Here is a 10000-nt window from a genome sequence, read left to right on the forward strand (position 1 = left end):
ACATTCCCACACCCAATAGATTATTAAATAAATACATATACAAACATAAATATATATATATAAAATATATATATATATATATATATACATTCACACATATCATCACATACACATATATATAAAATACACTCTTTCAAAGAAGTAAAGAAATATGTAATAAATGTATATATGAGTGTGTACACGCAGACGGGTGCAATCACACGCACATTCAAACATGCATGTATACAAGTGCATAAATAATCACACTCAATTACATAGCACTCATACACTCCCGCACCTACCCTTGCACTTGTTCACACGCACACATGCATACACATCCATACCTACATATTCACGGACAATCTCCTAAATATCTATATAAACGTATATTGCAACAAACAATACCCAAATAAAACTGCCATATCAACATACCAAATATAACACAAAGGGATTGTAAAAATTCACATATACATACAAAACTCAATATATACACCGCTAAATACGCCCATATCATCCATAAATAATATATATCCACATATATACATATAACTTATACATAATAAAATAAATAAATAAGTAAGTAAATAAAATAAAATAAATCTAATATAAATAAATAAAGTTTTAACTTACCAAACTCAATATTCCATGAACTGTTATATATTACTATACATTAATAATAAATTAATGAAAACAAAGAAACACCGATTAAAGACTAACTATAATTAAAGCCTAAACTACATAACTAAAAATATATGGTACTCTAAACTAAAATTAATATTATACTAAAGTAACCTTTAATAGGGAGCTATTAATGTTATTTATCATGAAACTTATTATATAGGTAAAGTAACCTATGTCTGCATTTTATTTTGCGCTCTTCACCTGTATTAAGTAAATTATCATACTTATAAAATAAAATTTCTTTAAACTCATTAGAGCATAAATAACAACAATTCGCTCCTATAGTATATAATTAATATTTTGTGATTTAAGTCTCCAAATGTACTTACTAAGTCCAGTGGAGTTGATTAAGTTTTTATTTTTAAAAGAATTCAGATGTTGTGCGATTCTTAATTTTATTTTAGAGGAAGTAGACCCTATATAAACCGCTTTTGGGTAATTATTATTCTTAAAGTTATTATCATGTAATGTAACTATATATTTATACACTACATCGTTAATATTACATTTATTATTTAATTTACATTTAGATTTATCTCTACAAGTACAATTAATATATGTCTTATCTTTATTATTATTATCAAATAATTTATTTTTATAAAAATTATTCAATTTAAATTTATTAAATGAAGAAATAATGTTACCTACATTATTAGTAGTGGAATAACCTACTCCAAAATTATTACTAGAGAAAATGTTTTTATATTTACGATCATCTCTAATAAATAGTTCTATAACATCTAAAATCTCTTTGATAATATTCGTTTTTACTTGATGACCATAAGGAACTATCAACCAAATTTTATTTTTATTAACCTTATTATTATAATTGTCATTATTATAATTATTATATTTATAATTCTTTATCTTATAAAAATTATTAACAGAATTATATCTATGTACAGCATTTAAGGAATTATTAATATTATTAATTTTATCAATATTATTATTATTATTATTAATTTTATTTTTATTATTCTTATTTTTATTTTTATTATTATTATTTTTATTTTTATAATTTCTAATATTTTTACCACTAATACTAACACAATTATAATTATTATTATTATAATTATCTCGAAAATTATTAGTTATATCTTTATCTTTAATATTATAAAATTTAATATTCCTATTATAACCTGCCCCTCTAAGGGCCTCATTATAATAAGTAGCATGTTTATTAAAAATCTCTATATCATAAGAGAGTAATGAAATGCGTTTACTTATATTATTAATCAAAGATTTTTTAATAGAATGTGGGTGATTACTATTAACATTTATATATCTAAGGTTCTCATTAATGTTATGATATGGTTGTGTTTTACCTGTAATTAGATTAAAATTAACATCTAAATAATTAACATTATAATTCTCCTTATATATAGTAATACTTAAACCATATCTTTTAAAGAAACTATATAGTTTTTTCTTATATACTTCTAGATTCCTATTAGTACAATTCTTTGTAATTAGTAGAAGATCATCTCTATATAAACCACCCTCTATCTTAAGATTTTCTAATTGGAGTTCAGATAAAAGAAAAATACCTACTAAATCAGTAGCTTGTGCAGAATCTGGTGCTCCCATAGGTATATCAAAACAATCTCTAGTATCATTCCTAGCCCATAATTTATTTTTATATTTAATGAGCGATTTCCTAGCCATTTTAATTACATTAACTTCTTCAAGTGACATTCCCACCTTATTCATTGCGAAAATAACGGCTTTATTAAACACAATTTCATTAATAGAAGAATAATAATTATCTATATCTATTTGAATAAATTTATAACGATTTTTATCTTTAATATTATTAAACCATTTCAATGTATTGTTATTACTAAACCATAATTTTAAATAATTAAGTTTATTTAATTTATTAATATATTTATCTAAAATAAATTTACTTAATTTACCTAGGTCAGATTTACATGGGCAAATTAATCTAACTTTAGGGTCTGAATAAAAATTATCTTTATGGTCTTTAAGAGTAATTCTGGGGTGCAAAGGTACATAAGGTTCAGTTTTATTATCCAATTCATATTTTAACATTACTAATTTAGAGGCCTTATTAATATTATAAAGTATATCATCTGGAACAATTTTATATTTTTTAATTATTTCTTTCCCTAAGAGTTTATCATATAATTTAACATCTAATTTATATAAATTCCTAGTTTTATCAGATTGTACTATAATACCATCCATATTTCTCATATCTTTAATTCTAATTGCTAAGTTTCTTAAATATTCATTATTTCTATTTGGGTATTTATGGAATTCAATATTTTTTACTACCTTCCATATATTATCTTCTAGTAATTGTAATTCTTTATTAAATGGAGGTTCCTTTCTAGATTTAAATTTATAGGTAAAATTATCATTCCTACTATCATTATCATTAAATAAATAAAAATTATAGTAATAAGCTTTCCATTTAATTCTAGAAATAAAACCTTTAACATTATTAATAAGTTTCAAAATAAATTCCTTTCTAGAAGGTATAGGAATATCTTTCAAAGATGAATCCCAAAATAGCGGTTCTATCTTACCTGTAAATTCCATAATTTACGAAATTGAGGTATTACACTCAATATACAAAATTATCAATATATTAAATAATAATAAATATTAGGGAATAAATCCAAAATTACAGGGAAAAAATCAGATTTAGGATTAAATCCAATTTTATAGTAAAATATTATATAATATTAATTCGAGACAAAACCACTATTTTGCAAATCAAACAAGGGAAGACTTAATCAATACATAAAAAAATTTAATATAAAGTAAATAAATCGCCACTACAATTGTTTCATGTCTTCAAATGACATTCGTCAGGTGGATTTCCGATCTAAAAATATCAATATTTTAAAATATAAGTTTAAAATAATATAAATTTGTCAATGAAATAATATAAATATATATAATCTATATATAATCTATATATAATCTATATATAATCAACATATAATTCAGGTGATTTCATGGTAAACAATTCATCATTTTACGTCATCCAAGAAATTGAAATTTTTACCATTAAGACTATTCTGCACAGACCTGAATAAGTGGAAATCCGAAGGTGCAATGTCTGGTGAATATGGAGGGTGAGGTAACACATCCCAGCCGAGCTGCAGCAATTTTTGCCTCGTTCCCAAAGCATCAAGTGCCGAAAATGAACTTTCTTGTCTTGCATTTTAAAGGGTTACAGAATTAACACAGGTCATAGGAACACAAACCTTCTTCCAAAAAAAGATATCTTAAACTGTGCTCTAAACGGAAGTGCAGTCAAATCCTATGTTATGGACTCAACCATATTCTAAAATAAGCCGAAATGTAAGCTACTATAAATCGACACGAACTTTCCGGACAACCTAATATTTCTCACACAAAAATTATCTCAGCGCAGAGTCTATTTGAAAGTTAAAACTAGAAACTACAGTACGATTAGAAATTCACGTACGATTTGAAATGGCTCAAACATAATTTGGTTGTTGTCTCATATTTGTAACGTTGGTTAGTTTGAATGTCGTATTATGCAAGCCATTTTCATCTATTTAAACTGAAAGCACGACTATTTGAATCACTCTTGTCATGTGTGGATGTTTCGATATGTGCATTTGTGAGAGTGTGTATACGTTCATGTGTGTATATGTGTGTGTACGTATCTATATAGAATAGAATATTTTGTTGTATCCCTGTGTGTCGCAGGACGAATATACAGATGTGTGTATGTGTAAGTGTGTGTCCTCAAACCATTTTCTTTTGCTGCCGCTCTCATGCATATACTGGACGCAATTCTTCCTATTTATCTCACATGTCTGGAGCTTATTCAAGACTGCCTCATTATTCACATCCTTCATCCACACCAGCTATTCACCCCTGTCATGGTCATCCCCTTTAGTGTTCCATAACTTCATGCTCTTTCTCATGCCATCCGACCTTATAATGTGACCAATGAATTATAATATTTGTCAATCAATGCTTCCAAAGTAACGCCATGTTTCAATTCATGCCGTATTGATTCTTTAGGCCTTCTCTCTATCCATGATATTGTCAATAATCTTCGCTAGACCCACATTTTCAATGCATCAATTTTCCTTCTATCTTGTTTGTTAATTGTAGAGCTTGTGCATCCACACATCATTACTGAATATACCTTTGATTTTAACAATGTATCCTTTGTTCTTTGCGACGCTCCTTTATCTTTCTTAATTTTCTCCAGTTCTAACATTGCAACCTTTCTCAAAGCTGTTCTGTAAATTTCTTTTGAGCATCTCCTATTTCTTTCAGCGCTGGATTCCAGCAAAGGCAACAAACACAGTCTCTTCTTCCACGGCCTGCTCACAAATAATGCATTTCTTTCAATATCAAGTTGACGTAACTTCAGTTTATTTGAAGTTTAGTTTCACTCCAGCCTTTACACTTTCTCTTACATTTTCTCTCTTACTTCTCTTTATTTTCTGGCAACAGAGCTGTATGGAAAAAACTGATAATATAAAAACATTAACAGATAAAGCTACCATCCTCTACAGAATTCCTCACTAAACTAGATTTTGTATAAAAGGTTTAGTAAAAAGAAAATACAAACCAGAAATCAACACATAGATGCAACACACAATATAAATATTGAAAGTAAGGCGCTATTCTTATCCGGTCATGACAACTTTAAATATTCGTTCCAACATAATGTTCCTTGCTACCTATTACAAAATGCATCAATATCATGTAATACTAAACATTTTCTCCTGAAGTAGAGGCTGAGAAGTTCATAAACCGTATTATCCGTTGCAACGTTATTGTTCTGGGTTTAAATACAAAGAACGAATAAAGAAATTCGAATAAACTTCGATGTAAAAACATTAAATTTTGATATATACCCGTTTCTTATAATATTTAACAGAATACAGACATAAGTTAATGTCAGCATATATACTGCCTTCTCACTTTATATATATATATATATATATATATATATATATATGTGTGTGTGTGTGTGTGTGTGTGTGTGTGTGTGTGTGTATCTATGCATGTATTATGTATATCAGTATATCACCACCTGCAATATCCAATGGAATCGAAATATTTTAAAAGCTAAGACACAAAGTCAGAATCGAGGATAGCATCAGCAGTGTGTACAGACACACACATTCTCACCAGGGTTTAGGATTTGCACTTCTGCCTACGCATACATCCAGAAATAGTGACCAAAGGCACTCAACGTATATGTAAATTATAAAAATACATAGTACGCATTCCACGTTCCATTCTGGTACGCATTCCACGTTCCACTGCTGGCTCAAATCCCCATGATACAAGGAAAATTTCAAATGTGGTATCGTATAAATAATAGTACAATTGTGGAGAGGTTCACTACAGGTGTTTCAGACGTGATTTCTTTTATTGATGAACAAATCAATTACATCATATAAAAAACTTTTCTTTTTTCAGTTGAATTAAAACTAAGATAAATTTTCACATGGGGTATTTTTTTACCTAAAGGGTATAGAATGAGACGGTTGAAAGAGTAAACTGAGGAGCGTTATTTTCATCTTAAGTATACGTGGTAATAAATTTGTCCACATGTCAGAGAATGGTGAATGGATGAAATTTTTTTTAAACCTCACATCCCAGTAATAGGAAGCTAAAAGGTTAGACGATGGCGCTATTTTCTCAGATGTAATAGCCCGGGCGACTCTGTAAATAGCCTACCTGACGTAAAGGTATGCCAGGAAAAAACGGATGTTAGATATTAAAAGAATTACGTACACACAAACACACACACTCATACACACGCATACACACAATATATGTATGTATATATATACATATATATATATATATATATATATATATATATATATATATATATATATATATATATATATACTAGCTGAATGTGACCCGCTCTACGCGCGGGTAAGAGTGTGGTTGTTACTTTCTGTTGCTTCCTTTCAGCACGTAAAAAGCACCATCCGAACGTGGCCGATTGCAGCGCCGCCTTGACTGGCTTCTGTGCCGGTGGCACGTAAAAAGCACCGACCGATCGTTGCCGCTGCCAGCCTCTTGGCACCTGTGCCGGCGGCACGAAAAAAACACCCACTACACTCACATATATATAAATGAACGCAATGAATATCTGATTCATAATATTTGTTCTCATGATTGTGTGTTGGTGGTGGCATGTGGCGATGATAATTCTCCCTATGAATGCAGACAGATACATCAAAGAACGCCGTCTGACGAACTTTACATTAAATAACGGGAGTGGAAATGTCTAAGTTATAAATGAAGGGGAGTTAGGGGGGAATGGAGGAAATAGCGTGAGTGAGGAAGATGACCCCTAGCAACCACACCTTTTAAGATAGGGATTTCTAAGGTAGCCCACGGGCATCGTCACCTCATTCTACAAGTCCCTGTAAATTTTGGAGCGAATTGGACGGGACGTAGTGGCATTGAAAGCGAGCCAAGCGGTAAAAACGCATTTCAGTTTTATACATAGATATATATATATATACATCACTTTGATCCCTTAACATACGGTATAGATTTCACTTCGATCCTCCACATCCATGTGGTATGCGTTTTGCTTTCAAGCCTCGCTCGTGGGTTTACTTTTACGGATATACTGGAAAGAAGACTGTTGATTTGCATAACGTCCTTTAAAAGTGCCTTCACTTAAACCAACGTAATATTTCTTTTCGATTGCGTCATCTTAAAGCGTTACTGTGACTTCTACCTCATAGGCAACAAAGTTTATAATACATGTCTGATCCTTACCCCCTCTCGACAACTTATTTTATCGACCCTGAAAGGATGAAATGCAACATCGACTTCGTTGGAACTCAGAACTTAAAGATGGACGAAATGTCGCTAAGCATTTTCCCCGGTTTATTAACGATTCAGCCAGCTCGCCGCTTTATTGGTATACATTATTGTCGATAGTTTGGATCAGAGAGGACACCTCTGACAGCACAAACACATGAGGATTATTCATTCTGATAGGATGTTACAGATCTAAGAGACGAGCCATGGATGTGAAATGGTGAGCTAAAAGTTTAACTAGAATGTCTACGCATACTCTCTTACACACACACGCATGTGCGCACAGAACTTGCATACACATATATATTACCAACAGATTAATAACTAACTCTCCATTTTAGATTATCTCTCTCTATTTGTCTGTCTGCCTATCTATCAATCTATCGCTATATGCTTGCCCGTTTTCTGTCCGTCTTCGTTTCAGCAAAACATGATTGATAGTATAAATATCAGGCTTCGAAAAACATAAGTTTCGAGGTCGAAAAAGACCAAACAAACATTTGCTTATGCTGGAGCACCACCATGGTACCCCAGCTTATACAAATATCAATATTTGTGAGTGTGTATGTGTGTGTGTGTGTGTGTGTGTGTGTGTGTGTGTGTGTGTGTGTGTGTGTGTGTGTGTGTGTGTGTGTGTGCACGTATCATGCCTCTTAGCACTTAACAGCAAGCGTTGCGTTGCTCGCTTGTATTCGCGTTCGATTCCATATAAAGAGACAAAATATAAGCAGCAGACTAAAAAAGAAAAAGAAAAAAATTACCAGCAAGGAATTGATCGCCTAAGAACCCCAAGACATGGTCACAGTAAAATTACTAAAACACTATAATAAATCAAAGATTTATGAGTATATATAGGCATACATGTATGAATATGTATGTGTGTGTACATATATACACGTACAAACAGGTTTATTTATTTTTAATAAGGAACACAAACACGGAGAGGTCAAAGGAACATCGAAGCAAAGATATAGATTTGTTAGTGTGTATGCGTTTCTCTGCTGGTAGTGAAAGAAAAAATGTTTAAACGAATTATATAAATGAAAGCGAAGCAAGGATAAAGGTTATGATAATTCAAAATTGCTAATAAGATTCTGGAAGATTTCATCTTTGAATAGGAGTAAAACACTTGAATAATCTTAGCCAATTTCACTAAATCGATATTGTTCCTTAATATATGTAGTATTTAAGTAACACTAATTATAATTCTTGATTGCATCCCTATCTATTAACTTGGCTACTTTTTACCCTTTGCCTCTCTTTGAATTCACTTTTATCTATAATTTGTCTCTAATTATATTTAGTATTATAATTTCTCTCAGATAACCTCTTACTCTCGTCTGATAAGTTCAACTGTCTGCTACCCAGTCACGATGTTTTGAGTCTCTTAACAAATTTAATTTCGAGCAAAATCAATCAGACAAACAAGACTTAACCGTTAGTAAATAATATGATGCTTGATGTTTTCCGGGGAATAAGAACAAAAATTAAAGTAAAAACAAACAAATCAAAGAATTTATAGCTATGCCTTTTCCTTTTGTTCCTAATTTAGATTCCTTTGTTCATAATTCAGCATGATTGCTGATCCATACTGTGACCCATATACCAAATGAGAATTTGGACGATACTTTTATCGCAAAATATTGAAGAAATAAATTACTTCTAGCAATTTCTATAGTGCATAGGGAATAAAATTTATTTGATGTTGAGAGCGAAAATTGTGAAATAAAACGGAGAATTACGTTGCCGGATTGTTTCGAGTTCAATTGCATCTACTTCTTAGAATATTGCCTAACTACGGGGCTACTTGCTTTCACATAAGCTCAATATGCCTTGTATTAAATGCAAAATATTACAACTGAGGCTGATGAATAGTTCGAAACATTGGAAAATAAAGAGAATATTGTGAGAAAATGATATACTTACTTCGGTGTTGCTCGGCATTTTTAAAAACTGAGAAATAAACATTACACTATACATATTTTTTAAGTTAATGTCAGCTGCTCTGTATTTTATTCCAATTAACAACAAATAAATCCGAGAAATAAAGCAGTAATTTCGTCATACAGCAATAGCATATGGTGACATATAAACAATCAATAGTTCCATCAAATATTTCTCATTTAATATCGAGGCCAGGAATTGGACGGGAACGGTAAACACATTAAGGCAAACACCGGCGTCTGCCTCTTAGTTTTTTCTCTGTCCTAGTAAGATAAAATGCAAATTTTTTCATACTTTTAATCAGGTGATATGGGATTAAATAACAACAAAATACGCAGGATCGAGTCAAGCGCTCTCTCAATTCTTCTTAAGGATTTGGTGTGACCAAACTTTGTCATATCGGGTATTGAAACTGTTTTGGAATCACAGAGGAAATGTCTGGAATTAGCGACGCTTAAAATTGTCCCTTAAATGAAGATGAAGCAAATATTTTTGTGAGAAATTTTAAAATATCATATTTTACATACGTAAGTTACAGAACATCGATCAAAGCAAATTACATACATTACAA

Source organism: Octopus sinensis, linkage group LG6 (assembly GCF_006345805.1).
Source record: "Octopus sinensis linkage group LG6, ASM634580v1, whole genome shotgun sequence".
Classification (NCBI taxonomy): Eukaryota; Metazoa; Mollusca; class Cephalopoda; order Octopoda; family Octopodidae; genus Octopus; species Octopus sinensis.